The sequence below is a fragment of the Giraffa tippelskirchi genome, chromosome 7, assembly GCF_054371585.1.
Source record: "Giraffa tippelskirchi isolate mGirTip1 chromosome 7, T2T-mGirTip1v1.2.pri, whole genome shotgun sequence".
In the NCBI taxonomy this organism is placed as follows: domain Eukaryota; kingdom Metazoa; phylum Chordata; class Mammalia; order Artiodactyla; family Giraffidae; genus Giraffa; species Giraffa tippelskirchi.
This window is the reverse complement of record NC_137281.1, coordinates 71,467,261-71,485,965: the sequence shown is the minus strand read 5'-3', so window position 1 is coordinate 71,485,965 and position 18,705 is coordinate 71,467,261. Positions and strand designations below refer to the sequence as shown.

At 39.8% G+C, this 18,705-nt stretch overlaps 1 long non-coding RNA gene across 2 annotated transcripts in view; it reads left to right on the top strand.

Annotated features, from left to right (window-relative positions):
- LOC145514827 (uncharacterized) overlaps positions 1-18,705 on the top strand; it is a 78,989-nt gene that overhangs the window by 49,401 nt on the left and 10,883 nt on the right. The window lies entirely within an intron of this gene.

Here is an 18,705-nt window from a genome sequence, read left to right as displayed (position 1 = left end):
TCAACTTGATTGGCTAAGCATGCCCACATAGCTGGTAAAATATTATTTCCAGATGTATTTGTGAAGGTGTTTCCAGAAGAGATTACCATTGAATTAGCAAACTGAGTCAAGAAAAGTGCTCTTACCAATGTAGATGGATCATCCAATCATTGAGGGCTCAAATAGAACAAAATGGTGGAGGAAGGGTAGATTTGCTCTGGGACATCCATCTTCTGCTCATAGACATCAATGCTTCTGATTCTCCTAGAATATGGGCCTTTAGACTCTGTCTGGAATTTATGTCATTGACCCCTATAAGTCTCAGGCCTTTGGATTCAAATTACACCTCCAACTTGCAGGTTTTCCAGTTTGCGGGTTGTATACTCACAATTGCATGAGCTAGTTCCTCATATATATATGTAGTTACATATATATATCCTACTGGTTCTACTTCTCTGGAGAACCCTGACTAATATATATTTCTTTGCATATCAACTAGTGAATATATAAGCCTAAATTTACTGTTTATTTCTTGGGGTGGAGGAAATATGTAAATGAGCCATCACAAGAAGGTAGGATTTGCAATGGTTAAAAAGAGAGACTTGTAATAGAATCTGGGCTCTACCATTTACTGTCTTGAATGAGCTGTTTAAACTTTCTAAACCTCCTCTTCCTCTAAATTGAGAATACAGTTACTGAATTTAGATCATATGGTAACTTAATGAGATGGTTTGTGTGAAAATACTGAGGATATAGTAAACCAATCAATAGCTGTTTCTATTATGTTTTGATTGGAAAGCAGGAAAAGGAAAGAGGAGAAAGGGTTAAGAGCTTGGGTACTGTCTAGCTCTGTATGGAAGAAGGAGAGGGTATAGGAGGGAAATGTTTAAAAGTGATGATAGTAGAAAGCTATAAATTTCTCTAAATTTATCATCTCACAAAGGGCCAATTCTGGGTGTTTATATCTGTGCCAATGCATTCTACAGTAATATCATATCTGTTCTCCACCAAATTCCTGGGATTCAGATGATTTTCATATACTTTGTCCAATAGAGTGTCATAGGCATAATATGGCCCCCAATGTTGTACATGTCCTAATTTGTAGAATTAAATATGTTACCTTACATGGCTAAAGGGACTTTGCAGATATAGTGAAGATTATGAATCTTGATATGGATCTTATTTGACTAGGATGCATCTAACTGTATAAGCTCTTAAATGTGGGAGAAGGCAAAAGAGTCAGTCAGAGAGACATGTCAGAATCGGAATTTTACAGGAGAGATTCAGTGCCTGAGAGGTACTCACCCAACCCCCTGTTTATGGCTTTGAGGTGGAAGGAAAGAGGTCATGAGTCAAGGAACATGGGCAACCTCTAGAACCTAGGTAAGCCCTTCCAGCTGACAGTCAGCAAAGAAGTGGGTACTTCAGTACTTCAACCATAAGGAACTGAATTCTCCCGACTATCCATGTGCTGGAGGATATGAATTGTCCCCTAGAGCCTTCAGAAAGAAATGCAGCCCTGCTGACACCTTGATTTTAACCCAGTGAGACTCATTCTAGATTTCTGACATGGAGAACTATAAGATAACAAATTTTTTGTTGCTTAAGAGACTAAATTAGTGCTAATTTGTTTGAGTAGCAATATAAAACTATTACATGAAAATAAAGACAAAAGCTTCATTTAATTTCATTCATTCATTTTCAGTTTTCAACATTCATTGAGCAGCTATAGTGAGCAAGGCTCTGAGCCAGTTGCTAGTAATAAAAGCATGAGTAAGATCCTGTCCTGGCTCTCAGCTTATTTAGAGAAAGTCAGTGGAATGACCAGAAAAAGTTTCAGACTACCTAAACAACTTGTTCTGGCTTAATTCTCTGAACTACTCCACCTCTCCTCTTGCCTGCAATTTCAAAACAATTAGTCATAGGAGAGGAGTGGCATGTTTTGCAAACTCACTGGCATGGATGTAGCATGAGCAATCTAAAGAAAAGCTAATGGATTTTCCCCCTTCGTCTATTTCCAATAAGATCTTGGCTTTGGTGCCCTTTGGGGTAGAGCTTCGGCCACTTAATAAACACACCATCATGCTGCTGCTGCCCGGTGACAGAGTGACATCCTTCTTCTTCAGAAGAGTAGTCTGTTGGTGGTTGCCTAGATCAGGGCTCCTCGAGCCTTGGTGTGCCTAAAAATCGGTCTGGGAGGCTTGTTAAAACACAGATTCCTGGGTTCCATTCCTGAGATTCTGACTCAGGAAGTCTGGCCTGGGGCCCAAGAATCTCGATTTCTCTTTAAAAAATAGTAATAAATAAATATTAACATTTATTTAATAATTTAAATATTAATATTAAAATATAATAAATATTTAATTGTTCCAAGTCTTAGTTGTGACTTAAAGGATCTTTTTTTTTGGTTGCAGTATGCGAGATCTTTAGCTGCATGCAGCATGCGAACTCTTCATTGCGACATGTGGGATCTCGTTCCCTGTCCAGGGGTCAAAAACCAGGCCCTCTGCATTGGGAGCATGGAGTCTTAGCCATGGATCACCAGGCGAGTCCCCAGCACCTGCATTGCTAACAAGCTCCTGGATGGTGCTTCCTGTCCACAGGCCTCACTTGCAGTGTCTTCAGTGGATCACTCCTTATTTATTAATGAACATGGCTTATGGAGCCTGGATGGCCAGAAGCAGACAAACCTCAAAAACATGCAGCATCTCTGCCAGTTGGTGCCATACTGTCGAACACCTGAGCCCTGATAGTCCTCCACCCTGGTCCTTCTCATTTTGGTTCTCAGATGGGACTTCCCAGTCCCCCTATGGTCACCCAAGATGCACAGCAACTTGCTGCAAACTCAGACCACTGAGAAGTGAGGGAGAGGAGGAGAGTATGCATGGTGTTCCTCCAGCCCATAAGTCTTGATGCCCTTGCATCATAAACAGCATCCTCACTGATAAGGCAAAATGAAGCACTGAAATCTTAACTTATGCAACTCAGCATGGGTGCAAAGGACGTGTCCCACTGAGGGACACGCAAAGGGATTACACAACGCACCCTGTAGACTCTGAGACAGCACATGATATGGCAGCCTCTCCTCAACTCCAGCAGTTAATATCCCTCACCAAACTCTGTTGTCCTTTATTTCCCTCGCTGCCATCCTTCTATGAACTTTTTAAAGTCCAAGGACACCCTAGAATGTATTCACACAGACAACTGCAAATGAGTTACTGCTCAGTTCTCTGACATTGTCCTTCTCAAGATCAAGGACGAGATCTCATGTCCTCCCTGAGCTAGAAAATGGCCACAAGTCTTAATACATTCCAGGCAATAACCTTGGGCTCCTAAACTGAGTATTTGTACATATCTCATCATTTTGATTGGCTGTATGAATCCTGGTTCCTCTGTTTAAGATTCAGAAACATAAAATGGGATTTGGGTCTATTGCTTAGAAAAATCCTGTTGAAATTCCCAAACATCCTCTTTGTCATTTAAAGAGGAAAAATATCATAAATAAGGGCTTTGTCAAATTCTGCTTGCTTGATTAAAAGGAAAAAATCATGCTTCTTGTAAAAACTGGTTTTCACTTAAGTTTTCTTTCTAAACAAAAGATACTTCTAGAGTTTTAGGAGGATGGTTTATCTCTAGATGACTGCGGTGTTGTTCTTTATGCTCAGTCTCTCAGTCGTAGCCAGCTCTTTGTGACCCTTTCTCTATGCTCGGTCTTTACAAGATAAAAAAGACTTGTTTGACATATGGACTATTAATCTCATAACAGGAGTTAAAGACCATTATTACTTTTATCTGTTAAATTAACCTTAGTGGGGTTTTTTGCTCATTTTTAAAAATTATAGTTGATATAAAATACTGTATGTTATGGATATACAATATAGTGATTCACAGTTTTTAAAGGTTATACTCCATTTTTAGTTATTACCCTGTGTTGCTCCACCCCCTTCCCTGTCCTCACTGGTAACCACTAGCTTGTTCTCTATATCAGAGAGTCTGCCTCCTTTTTGTAATATTCACTAGTTTGTTATTTTTTTTTTTAGATTCCACAAGTAAGTGACATCATACAGGATTTGTCTTTCTTTGTCTGACATTTCACTTAGCATAGTGACCTCCAAGTCTATCCATGTTGCTGCAAATAGCAAAATTTCATTCTTTTTTAATGGTTGAGTAATATTCCATTGTACATATACAATATACATATACACACATCTTCTATATCCATTCATCTGTTGATGGATATTTAGGTTGATTCCATATAAAACTGCTTACCTTTCTTGGCATAAGAATTATTTATTGACATTAAAATTGTATACATCTGAACTTTAGTTTTATTTTGCTCTAAAGTAAAATTTCTTAACTTATTTTGTATCATGAACCTCTCTGGAAATCTGTTGATGTCTCCAGGCCTTTTCTAAAAATAATGTTTTATTTATGTATGTATTTGGCTGTGCTGGGTCTCAGCTATGGCGTGTGGGATCTTCAGTCTTTGTTGCAGCATGAGGGATCTTTTAGTTTCAGCCTGTGGGATCTTTGCAGCATGTGAACACTTAGTTGCAGCATCTGGATCTAGTTCCTTGATTAGGGATAGAACCTGGGCCTCCTGCATTGGGAGTGCAGAGTCTTGGCCACTGGACAACCAGGAAAGTTCCCAAGAATAATGTTTTAAATGCATTAAAAACACCACTTATAGGGAAAAAATAAAAACAATTATTTAAAAATACAGTTACCTAAATATTAAATCAAATTTGTGATATAGTAATATGCTTCTTTGGGCTTTCCTGGTAGCTCAGATGGTAAAGAATCTGCCTGCAGTGTGGGAGACCTGGATTCGATCTCTGGTTTGGAAGATCCCCTGGAGGAGGGCATGGCAACCAACTCCAGTATTCTTGCCTAGAGAATCCCCATGGATAGAGGAGCCTGGCGGGCTACCATCCACGGGGTCGCAGAGAGTCAAACACACGACTGAGCGACTAAGCACAATGTGCTTCTTTAAGAATGCATTAGTTATGGCTTAGCAGCAGACTTACTGCCTACTATAATTTTGATGTAGTGATGAGCAGAAACAGTATTTTGAGGTATCTGCAAGAACTAATGAATGGGTATGATTTCTGTTGGAGATAAAAATACCCTTGTCTATTACTGTGGCTTGCTGTCTGCATTCTTTTTTCTTAATTAGAGGATAATTACTCAAGAATTTTGTGATTGTTTTTGCCATACCTCAACATGAATTGGCATTAGGTATACATATGTCCCCCTCTCTTCAATCCCGCTTCCACCTCCCTCCCCACCCTCCCATCTAGGTTGTCACAGAGCACTGTCTTTGGGTTCCCTGTGTCACACATCAAACTCCCACTGGCTATCTGTTTTACATATGGTAATGTATATGTTTCAGCTGTTCCCTCATATCATCCTACTTCTCCTTCCCTCTCTGTGTCCAAAACATCTGTGTCTCCTTTGCTGCCCTTTAAGGAGGATCGTCAGTACTATCTTTCTAGATTCCATATATATGCGTTAATATGTCTGCATTTTTAATTGAAGAAAATTCTAAATTTCAAAGAGGTTAGTGAAAATACAGTTATTCCCATCCAGGCCCATAGACTCCCTGCATGCTATGCTAAGTCACTTCAGTCATGTCTGACTTTGTGACCCTATGGACTGTAGCCTGCCAGGCTCTTCTGTCCATGGGATTCTCCAGGCAATAATACTGGAGTGGATTGCCATTCCCTTCTCCAGGGAAACTTCCTGACTCAGGGATCAAACTTGCATCTCTTACGTCTTTTCCTGCATTGGCAGGTGGGTTCTTTACCACTAGCACCACCTGGGAAGCCTGAATTTTATCCATAAAACTGCCTGGGGATCAGTGGACCACAGGTTGAGAAAATCAGCCTAAAGCCTCTTTTCATGAACTCTAAATTTTAATGCATTCCATAAAGAGGATTTCTGTGAATCAGCCAGACTTTAATGAATGGAGGCTATTGATGGAATTTCAGAAACTGTTATGATGAAAGTCTCTGACCCTCATAAAGTTTTAATTATTCAGATAACATAATGATCTATTGATTTTGACAATTTTCTAAAAAACACTGAAGTATGTATACTGAGTATAAAAAATAGTTTATTCTCCCTCTCAACTTCCACTCTGTTACCAAGAAGGGAATCACTGCTGACAGTGTGTTTGTGTGTGACCTATTTATTTTATATATATAAATCATGTGCCAATGGGAACATGAATGTATTACTTAGCAATAACTAGGGAGAAAAGACAATTTATTTCCACAAGTTTAGTATTTATAGTGCGGGTCCCAAAGAAAGATTAGCTGTATTTTCTCTCACATGCAAAAAAATCCCAGGAAAGTTCTATCAGATCTAGCTAGGGTCATATGTCAACTTGGTCCAGGCACTTGGCTGGAACCCTACACGCTTCCAGCTTTTGCTGCAACCATGTAAATATGTGGGTTGAGCAATTCTATGTTTCAGAAAGAACTGAACAGATGCCTCCACTAACTGACCTTTAGAAAGCTGGTAACACTTTGTCCTCAGCCTGAAACAGAGTGGATGTCTTCATGGAGAATGAGAGAACTAGGTTTCCCTCTTCTTTCATTATGAACAAGGACCAAGAGCTCCTTCTCTTTTAAAACAATCTCAGTGTTACATTTTCTGAATAAAAGGTAATTCACAAGACATTGAGAATTTGAGGAAAAAATTTAAGTGCAGTAAAGTATCTTGCATCTCTTAAACCTGCTTATGCCCAGATCCCACTTCTGGTGCATGCTCAGTTGCTCAGTCGTGTCCACCTCTTTGCGGCCGCCTGGACTGTAGCCCACCAGGCTTCTCCGTCCATGGCATTTTCCAGGCAAGAATACTGGAGCTGGTTGCCATTTCCTTCTCCAGGGGATCTTCCCAACCTTGCATCTCCTGCATTTCTTGCATTGGCAGGTGGATGCTTTACCACTGAGCCACCTGGAAAAGCCATCCCACTCCTGGAGACTCTGAAAAAATTGATTTGGGGTATGCCCTGATCCTTGGGTGTTTTAAAAATTTCCCAGGTGACTCTGACATCCAAGTTGAGAAACTTTGACTTGTCTCATATTCTTTTTAGTTGTATAAGTAATGTGTAAATACATTCTTGTTAATTTTTTCAAACATGGTTCTAATTTTTAAAACATTTATCAAAGTACATGGGATCAGGAGTCTTAAAATCTGATGTGCAGTGGAATCACCTAGGAGAATATTTAACATGCAGATTTCCATGCTTGATCTGCTTTATTAAGTGTGAGGGGAGACCTAGGAATGTGTAATTTTTATGCTATGCTATGCTATGCTAAGTCGCTTCAGTCGTGTCCGACTCTGTGCGACCCCATAGACGGCAGCTCACCAGGCTCTGCCGCCCCTAGGATTCTCCAGGCAAGAATACTGGAGTGGGTTGCCATTTCTTTCTCCAGTGCATGAAAGGGAAAAGTGAAAGTGAAGTCGCTCAGTCGTGTCCGACTCTTAACGACCCCATGGACTGTAGCCTACCAGGCTCCTCCATCCATGGGATTTTCCAGGCAAGAGTAATTTTTATAAGTGATCCTTTTTTCTTTTTTATTAGAGCTGTTATTTTGAAATAATTTTGTGCTTACAGAAGAGTTGCAGAAAATTCCATTCATTAGGCCCCAAACATCTTAACCATGGTACACTTAAAACCAAGAAGTTACCACTAATACAATACTATTAATTAAACTACAAACTTCATTTGGATTTCTCATTTTTTACACTCTTTTTTTCTGTTCCAGGGTACCATATTACATTTAGTTATCATTTCTCCTTAATCTTCATCAATCTGTATGGTACTGGGGTCTTCACTTATCTTTCATAACCTTGGCTCTTTTGAAGAATTTTAGTTACCCCCAATTGATTTTGGTATGGAATTTTACTAACTTTTTTTTAAAGTTGAAGAATCATTGATTTACAGTATAATATTAGTCTCAGGTGTACAACATGGTGATTCAAAATTTATATAGAATATACTCCATTTAGGGCTTCCCTTGTGACTCAGCTGGTAAAGAATCCTCTTGCAATGAGAGAGACCTAGGTTTGATCCCTGGGTTGGGAAGATCCCCTGGAGAAGGGAAAGGCTATCCACTCCAGTATTCTGGCCTAGAGAGTTCCATAGACTGTATAGTCCATGGGGTCACAACGAGTTGGACACAACTGAGCAATTTTCACTTTCACAGTTTGACATACTCCATTTATAGTTACTGTAAGGTATTGGCCATATTTCCTGTATGGTACAATATTTTCTTGTCATTTATTTATTGTATACATAGTAGTTTGTACCTCTTAATTCCCTGCCCATATTTTGTCTTTAACTCCTTCCCTCTCCTCACTGGTAACTACAAGTTCTATGTATTGGTGAGTCTGTTTTGTTGTTGCTGTTGTTAACTGTTATATTCATTCATGTGTTTTATTTTTCAGATTCCACATAAGTGATAACATATAGTATTTGTCTTTTTTGTCTGATATCTTTCATGAAGTATAATACCCTTCAGTTTCATCCATGTTGTTGCAAATGGTAAAATTTCATTCCTTTTTATGATTGAGTAGTATTCCATCGAATGTATATACCACATCTTCTTTATCCCACTTTGGTAACCATAAGTTTGCTTTCTATGTCTGTGAGTCTGTTTCTGCTTTGTAAGTAAGTTCATTAGTATAAGATTTCGTATTCTACTTGTAAGTGATACCAGATGATAGTTGTCTTTGTCTGACTTACTTCACTTAGTGTGATAATCTCTAGGTTCATCCATGTTTATACCAGTTCATTCTTTCTTTGGCTGAGTAATACTCCACTGTGTATATATACCACACCCTCTTTACCTCCTGATGTGTCAATGGATGCTTAGGTTGCTTCTATGTCTTGGCTATTATGAATAGTGCCACTATGAACATTGGGGATGCATGTATCTTTTTGAATTAGTTTTCTCCAAATGTATGCCTAGGAGTTGGTTTGCTGTATCATATGGTAACTCTATTTTTTTTAAAGGAAATTTTATACTGTTATCCATAGTGGTTACACAAATTTACATTCCCACAAACAGCTTAGGAGGGTTCCTTTTTCTTTATACCCTCTACAGCATTTATTATTTGTAGACTTTTTGATAATGGCCATTCTGACTTATATGAGGTGATACCTCATTGTAATTTTGGTTTACATTTCTCTAATAATTAGTGATGTTGAGCATCTTTTCATGTGTCTATTTGTCATCTGTATTTCTTCTTTGAATACATGTCTATTGAGGTCTGTCCATTTTTTGATTGAGTTCTTTGTTTTCTTGCTGTTGAGCTATGTTACTATTTGTATATTTTGGGAATTAAGCCCTTGTTGGTTGCTCTGTTTGTAAATATTTTCTCCCATTCTGTAGGTTCTTTTTGTTTTGTTTATGGTTTCCTTTCCTGTGCAAAAGTTTAGAAGTCTGAATAGGTTTCATTTATTTATTTTTGCTTTTATTTCTTTTGCCTTGGGAGACTGGCATAAGAAAACATTGGTACAATTTATGTTACAGAATGTTTTTCCTATGTTCTCTTCCAGGAGTTTCATGGTGTCATGTCTTATATTTAAGTCTTTAAGCCATTTTGAGCTTATTTTTGTATATGTTGTAAGGGCATGTTCTAATTTCATGGATTTGCATGTGGCTATCCAGCTTCCCCACTACTTGCTGAAGAGACTATCTTTTCCCCACTGTATATTTTTGCTCCTTTGTTGAAGATTAATTGACCATAGATGTGTGGATTTATTTCTGGGTTTTCTATTCTGTTGCCAATACCATACTGTTTTGATTACTATAGCTTTGTAGTGTTGTCTGAAATCTGGAAGGATTATGCCTCCAATTTTGTTCTTTTTCCTCAGGATTGCCTTGGCAATTCTAGGTCTTTTGTTCCATATACATTTTAGGATTATTTGTTCTAGCTCTGTAAAAGATGTCATGGGTATATTGATAGGGATTGCATTCAATCTGAAAACTGCTTTGTGTGGCATGTCCATTTTTAACAGTAGTAATTCCTCCAACCCAAGAGTATGGGGTGTCATTCCGCTCCTTTGAATTGCCTTCAGTTTCTTCTATTAACGTTTTATAGTTCTCAGCAGATAAGTCTTTCACCTCCTTCATCGGGTTTACTCCTAAATGCTTTATTTTATTTTTTATGCGATTTTAAATGAGATTGCTTTAACTTTCTGATATTTCATTGTTAGCATAAGAAAATGCAACAGATTTCTGTATGTTAAACTGTGAGGCTGTAGTAGTGAACAAAATGATGAGGTCTGAGGGAACTTACTTTGCAGCAGGTACATTTTTTTTTTTTAATTTACAAACACAAGAAAAAATCAGCTATGTGCCACAGGAGATGGAGAAACAGAATAGGAAAGAAGGTGGCACTTGAGCCAGGCCTTGAAGAACAGATAAATTTTTAACAACTGAAAATGAAGAAAGGGTTGTTTGAAGTACAAATTGAACACTTAATAAATGAAGTTGAATTGCTTTCTAATAAACAATAGCAGTACAGCAAAATATCTGTCTTTTTGCAGTTCTTAAGAATAATCATTCATGATCATTTCCCCTTTTATTCTGAGCCAAGTGGTTCCTTTGTTCTCTTCATTTCTTTATATTCTATGGGTAGTTGTTTTTTATTTAATAAAAATTCTCAGGTAAAATTCCTTGTTAGAAGCTTTGGATTTAGCGCTAACTAATATAAAAGGAGAATTTTTAATCAGTAAGCCCTAGAAAACACTAAGAAAAAACATTCTGACATTGAATTAGAAGTATGAAGTTATTCCACATTCTGGAAATGGAGGTGGTAGTGGTATGTATGTGAGTGTTTCCCCTGTACTGAGAATTTCTCAAATGAGCTGGTATTTCAATTAAAAAGTTAGTTAGCAGTTGTTTTAAAGGTCTTTCCCCCACCCCTTTTAAAGACAGACCGTGTACACCCACCCTTATCCCAAAAATCCTTCAGCAGATAAGTTCTTTGACATAATTGCTACCCTGAAAAAGTCTTAGGCTGTCCTGAACTACATTTTTTATCTATCAGCTTCTCAAAATAACTAGATACCTAACAACACTTGTATTCATAAATGTTTGGAATGGGAATTATCTAAGAAAAAAATAATCCAATACAAATTAATTTAGCCTAGTAGCCAGAGGGTAGATAGGGAGTACAGGTAAATTCTGAGGGCTTCAGTATTACATGAAGTTATATATGAAGTGATTAGAACACAGTCAGTATGCAGCCTGGCATCAGGTTTTAATTCTGCGCCGTTTGCCTTTAGTTAATGGAACTTCCCAGGTGGCGCTAGTGGTAAAGAATCCGCTGGCCAATGCGGGAGACACAAGAGATGTGGGTTTAGTTCCTAGGTCAGGAGGATCCCCTGGAGTAGGAAATGGCAACGTGCTCCAGTATTCTTGCCTGGAAAATTCCATGGACAGAGGAGTCTGGTGGGCTACAGTCCATTGGGCTGCGAAGAGTTGGACACAACTGAGCAGCTGAGAACAGCAGCAGCCTTTAGTTAAAAATAAATGCACTGATAACCAATAACTGTCCCTGGCTAATGTGAGACGATCCACAGAGGAGGAAATACCAAGCATGTCATCACAATGTATTTTCATTGTCTAAGAGAGTTCAAACACAGCGTCTAGTATTTCAAATGTCAATAACTAAAAAACATTTTTAAAAATGGAGCTCTTAACATTTTCATAGCACAGTAGCAACTCTTGCATCACCCAGTCTTTAAATCATTTGTGAAAGTGGCAGACATTTGTGGTTGTCCTAATGACATCACTGAAACCAAATGTTCTTAGTCTAGGTCAGAGCCATCCATCAAGGAAGCTGCCATCATCAAGTTACCAGATGACAAAATGTTAGATGTAACAGGGGCAGAACGGGAATGAGACCCAGGCTGTGTTTTTAAGGACACTACCAGAACATCTTTTGAAAAGAGGGGGAAAAAATCTTTAAAACACCTGTTAACCAACTTTTTGAGACAACAGCTCATCTGGTAAATTCTCTGGATACAGAGAAAATGCTCACATTCACGCCACCACCATTTCCGTTTCCAGAAAGTTCATAGTTTTTGTCTCTGTTAAACTGATTTCTCCTCCCTGCACTTTCCACCATCCCCCATGCTCTTCTGTGACAAAGCACCCTGTAAGCCCAGGAAAACAGCTTTGAAATTTCAGACCCTTTTGCTAGCACCTTCTTTTGTAGGTACTCTGCTGTTTTCCCATGAGTCCACCTTGTTCTGAAGATTTTCTTCCTCTGTGGAAGTTTCCAGAAGGCCTTAATAAACCATAAGAACAAGAGGGCCCAGTGTTTAGATCACTTCCCTGCTGAAAATTTTAGACATCTCTGTAAACGGTCACTTTTTTATCTTACTGCCTGGCAGATTCCGGACCCACCCTAGACATTCAGTAGTATTTCAGTGAATAAATAGATCAAATAAGTGTGTGTGTGTGTTTAATCTAGCCTGCTAAGGATGGCGAGGCTTTTCCCCCATATATTGTTTATTATATCCCATGAATGGAAGTAATCATGTCAATTCAAGTCTTTTACCTCTTTTGCAAAGACAAATTAGTAAAATGGTCACTATTATTACATTGCACTACCTCTTCTAATACCAGAGCAGCTCATAAACATGAAATTCTTCCCTCACCAAGTCTCACTTATGTAACAGACAGCATGGTACTCTTCTGTTCATTAGGAAATATGTGTTTCCCAGGCAGTGAGACGAAAGGGCTGATTTTTTTGCTTGTCCTGGAGTGGACTTCTGTTGTGGGTGGGTGAAAGAAGAAAAGGAGCTGATGGATCCCACCCTTACCTGCAGGCACATCAATATTCTGGGCTAGACCCTAGACCCTGCTCCCAACCCTCTTGGGGAATTGACATTGTGTTAAAGCTGGCAGGGCACTGAGGGAGTTTGTGTCCAATTGTTGGTTCTACTGAGGATGAAACAAGAGTTCACATAGGCAGGAAACTCCCCAGTTAGCCATGGCAGTGGCAGGAAAGGCAACTGGGGCTCTTGGCCCTGTACACATGACGGAAGTCGCTTTCTTCCCATGATGTGGCACGGCAATCCTGAGTTTTCTCCACTTTTTGTTGCTGTTTAAGATTTTGCTCGTGGAAACAATGTTCTAAACTTTCAGGTTCCTAGAGTTAGGAGGTGTTGCTGTATTTCTTTCTGGATTACAGAAAAATTGAAAAGCTGAATGATTAAAGAAAAAATAACCTATTTATGTGTTTTCTGTCATGTCAAGTTTTTTAAAAGAGCAAGTTACAGAAAAATGTATAGAGATCAAACCCATTTTACATATGTGCAGTTTAAAAAAGGGTCTGAACTAAACTGTCAAAAAGGTTACCCCTATAGGTGTGAGTAGGATTAGCTAGCAGGGTATGAGAGGGACTTTCATATTATTTTGCTAAATATTATTCTATTGTGTTATTTTTACAGTTACAGTGTAATCATGTATTAATGTGTAACTTGTTAAAAGTTACGTGAATTCAACAAAGAACCAGTATCTAAAATACATGAAGAACTCTCAAAATTCAACAGCACAGACAACAACCATTTCATTTAGAAAGTGAGCAAAAAACCTGACAGACACTTCCCTGGGGAGGATATCCAGATGGCAGATAGCACATGAACAGATGTTCCGTGTCATTAGACATAGGAAAAAAAAAAATTAAAGCCACAATGAAATGTTATTACACACCAATTAGAATGGCTAAAATAAAGGGTAGTCAAAACACCAAATTCTGACAAGTGTGTGAAAAACCGGATCCCATTGCTTTTAGAAATATAAAATGATACAACCACACTTGGAATTTTCTTATAAAACTAAACCTTGTGATCTGGCAGTTGTGCTCTTGGGTGTTTATTCCAAAGAAATGAAAACTTCACACAAAAATGATTGTTCATAGCAGCTTTATTCATAATAGCTAAAAACTGGAATCAGCCCAGAGATCCTTTAATGGGTAAATAGCTTAATATATTGTGGTGTGCAAGCTTCATGCAATCCCCTTGATACACGCAATGACTTGGATGCAACTCCATGGAATTATGCAGAGTGAGAAAAACTAGTCCCAAAAGACTACATTCTGAATGGTTCTGTTTACATAAGCCTTTGAAATGACAGAGTGGAGGAATGGGGGGTGGGGTGGAGGTGAGTGTGGTTATGAAAGGGCAGCAGAGGAATCCTTGCAATGGAACTGTTTTACATCTTGACTGTGGTTATGGACACGTGAATTGACATGCAATAAAACCGCATATAACTAAATCCACAGTACAAATGAGACTGGGGCAACCCGATCAGCAGATTATGTCAGTGCCGGTGTCATGGTTGTGGAACTGTACTATATAGTCTTGCAAGATGTTGTTTGGAGAAAAACTAGGTAAAGAGTACATGGAATCTGTATCATTTCTTACCATTGCATGTGAACCCACAACTAGCACAAAAAACTTTCCATTAAAAAAAAGAAGAAGAACACCTCAAAGTATTTAAATATATGTCAACTCCTGTCTGTAAAGTTGCAGGTAGAAGGCAGGTCCCGACTTCTGTACTGCCTCCAGTAAAAGGTTGAGGCATCTTTTCCACCTCACAGCAGATATCATCTTCCGAAACATGTTTACCTTGCTCTTTTCCCTGAGCACAAAAGGGAGAACAGGGACTGATACTACCTCAGTGAATTCATTTCTACAACCATACAATCTGATCATCATCTAGATCTAGATTTTCAGCCCCAGCTAAAGATAAGAACGATCTGTGTGATACCTTATTAACCTGCCAGTGGCAGCACCCTAACCCAAAATGATTAAGTCTTAGTCTCAGGAGTGAAATCTAGGCACAGTGTTTTTGTCTGGTGTTTAAGCTTTCTGCATGATTGTGACGTCCAGCCAGGATTGAGACTCACTCATCAGAGCGGTGATCACAGTGGTGGCTTTTAAAGGCACCTAGCCTGGATCCCCCTGTCTCACTCCCTCAACCTGCACTTCTAGGACCAGAAGGGTGTACTTTTAGGGACTCACTTCCCCTCTGCAGTCAAAGCTGACACTGAGCATAAAACCTCAAGAAGAGGGTGTGTCCGGGGCAGAGCGGGTGGGGCAGTTCTAGAATGCACACGGCACGTTCAGTGGTCTCCAGGTTGCGTACTTGGCAGAGTATCTCTAAACCTGGCTGAAGCTCTGCTGCTGCTTCTGAGGTTGCTGAGAGGCCAGGCAAATAGTGGGCAGAGCCCTTGAGGAGTGGGAAGGGTGGGGGAGACAAACATCCTTGGGGCTTGAAGGGCCTTCTTGCTCTCTGTCTCCATCTGAGAGCCTGTGGTCATACCACAGAAGGTTTTGGAATCTTTCTAAGATTTTGAGCAGGTCAAGGAGGTAAATGGGGGCTGGGGATTAATCTGCCTCCATAGTAGAAAAGAGATTGAGGATTTGGTGTCCCCCTACAGCGTACTGCTTGGTAAGGTAGTCACACTCCCAAACACCCCCAGAGACCATGTAAAGGGAAACTCTAACAGCTCCTACCCAGTGGTGGGGCTTCCCACGGGGCGCGGTGGTAAAGAATTGGCCTGCTAAGCGGAAGATGCAAGACATACATTTTCGATCTCTGGATGGGGAAGATCCCTTGGAGAAGGAAATAGCGACCCACTCCAGCATTCTTGCCTGGAGAATCCCATGGAAAAAGGACCCTGGTGGGCTACAGTCCATGGGGTCACAAAGAGTCAGAAACAATTGAGGACACACGCAGCAACAATAATCTCGCAGCCACTAGCATCTGGATGGCAAGCAGAGCTATAAAAGCTCTGCCCAATTCTATCATAAGTACTCAAGAATTTCTCAAATAACCTAAGCAAACTCCCCAGACTCTGCTAAACGCCAAGCAGAGGAATAACTACCATTCCCTCCTTCCCTCCACTGGTATTTATGAATTCCAGACATTTTCTCCATCTAAACCTAATTAATCTCCTGGTCTAAAGTTCAGCAGTGTTAGTCTCTCCCACAACCCAACTGTGTCCCAGCATTCACAGTTGTCACCACTCAGATTCTCTCCCTAGGCTGCTGCTTAGGATCCATTAAAAAGCCACATGCTACTTGACCCATACTCACTGTGTTTATAGACTCCCAAGTGCAATTATTTAAACAGGTGCTGTTCATCTACATGCTGAGATTGTTTCATTTTGTTCTCTCATATGTTTAACCTCCTTGCCTCATTTGGAGAAGGGAAGAAAACAATTAAATTATTTTCTCTCATCCATAGTTTTTATTTACAATTGCAATCACTCCTCCTAAAAGACTCAAGGCGTCATTGTCAAGGGAAACAAAATATTGAAAAGGCAAAGCAACTATTAATAGCCCTAGCTGCTTGTTACTGTCTGGACTGTGTGCAGAGGGATTCCAGAACTGCTGGTGCTGGCTGGGACCTTCCCTGACTCTGTTCATTCTTAACTTCTCGATCTTTCTTCTCTCCTCTGGTTTTGACTAAAGGTTACAAGGCAGTGATGTGTTTCTCCTAAAGCAGCTTCCAAACTAGGTGAAAACTCAGTCAAGGCTGTGGCAAATTCCTGCTTCTTACCTCTTTAGGTCAAAGTTGCTCAGACTTTAAGATAAAACTTAAAAGATCAGCCAATCAGGCAGTATTTAGGTGACCAAGTCCCAGTAAAACTCCGGCCACCGAGGCGCTGCCTTCACTGGCAGCACTCTGTGTGTGTGTCACATGTGGTTTCCAGAACAAACGAGCTCTGCTGGGAGAGGCAACTGGAAGCTCCAGGGGTGGGACCCTGCTGGACGCCACCCCAGGCACCTCCTCTTGTAGCTGATCCTCATCTGTTCCTGATTTCACTATAACAAACTATAACCATCAGTGCAGCAGCTTTCAGCAAAGTCTCAGAGTCCTTCTGGGAAATTATGGAAGCCAAGAATGGTCTTCCAGATCCCTGCTCTTGCAGTTATTCTCAGGGGTGGTCTTGTGGACATCTCTGACTTTTAGCTCTCATTATTAACGCTGGAACAGTCAAATGAACTTTTGACCTTTGGCTAACTCATCTGGAAAGTGGGGACACGATCCTATCTGAGCTGCTGCTTCATAGAATGAATAATAAGCTGAAACAACATATTTGAAAGTACGTTGTGAGCCATAAAACACTTTGTAAATCCAAAGTTATTCATTGTGTCTCGCTGTCTGTTTCAAGGAATTCCAGATGAGACAGTTAACTTTTAGATAGCAGAACTGTACAGGTTAATGGCCCCGGCTTTGGAGTCAGCCATATCTGGCTTCAGTTTTTCCCATGTCTACTAATTGTTGAGGCTACTTAATCTCTTAAGTTTTGCCTTCCTCATCTACAACATAGAAGTAGTAATATTTGGCTTATATAGTTGTTGTGAAAGAGGAGAGTGACAAAGTTGGCTTAAACCTCAACTTTAAGAAAACTAAGATCCTGGCATCTGGTCCCATCACTTCATGGAAGATAGATGGGGAAACAGTGGAAACAGTGGCTGACTTTATTTTTCTGGGCTCCAAGATCACGCAGATGGTGATTGCAGCCATGAAATTAAAAGACGCTTACTCCTTGGAAGGAAAGTTATGACCAACCGGGACAGCATATTAAAAAGCAGAGACATTACTTTGCCAACAAAGGTCCATCTAGTCAAGGCTATGGTTTTTCCAGTGGTCATGTATGGATGTGAGAGTTGGACTATAAAGAAAGCTGAGCACCAAAGAATTGATGCTTTTGAACTGTGGTGTTGGAGAAGACTCTTGAGAGTCCCTTGGACTGCAAGGAGATCCAACCAGTCCATCCTAAAGGAGATCAGTCCTGGGTGTTCATTGGAAGGACTGATGTTGAAGCTGAAACTCCAATACTTTGGCCACCTCATGCAAAGAGCTGACTCACTGGAAAAGACCCTGATGCTGGGAAGGATTGGGGGCAGGAGGAGAAGGGGATGACAGAGGATGAGATGGCTGGATGGCATCACTGACTCGATGGACATGGGTTTGGGCAGACTCCAGGAGTTGGTGATGGACAGGGAGGCCTGGCGTGCTGTGGTTCATGGGGTCGCAAAGAGTCAGACATGACTGAGTGACTGAACTGAACTGAACTGATAGTTGTTATAAGAATTAAATGACTCTCAAATGCTCAACACATAGAGTTATTATTTTTGATGACCCCCCACTATGTTGGCTAGCCAGTTATGGAGATGGGGGTTGGAGGATGGAGATAATTTGTCAAATTTTTGCATTAAACTCAACAAGTCATTGCTCTTTGCCTTACATTATTACACTGATGTTTGTTAATAAGTTTTTTTTTTAGAATACTAAGTAACTGCCTATATTAACAGAGTTAATATAACTTCAAAACTCTAATTTACCAGTAAAATATAATCAAAATTGCATTTCATATGTCACTTTGGTTTTACTTAAGCACATATTGGTTGGTTGCTGTTTGGTTGGTTAAGATTTCAGATTCTTCTTCATGCTGCTAATGACTGGATTCTAGCAAGAGCTTATAGACTCACATAATAAGAATAGACACAGAAATTAGAATAGGGTTGGGGAAAATAGTATGATGCCAGTATTTTTAAGACTATCTTTAAAATTTTTAGAGGACTTGATCAATTTTCCTTTCTACTCTGGAAGACATGATTTCTTTCCCCTCTCCCTGCCTTCTTTCAGAGAAGAAAGTAATGTTTCCTTTTTCCCTAGA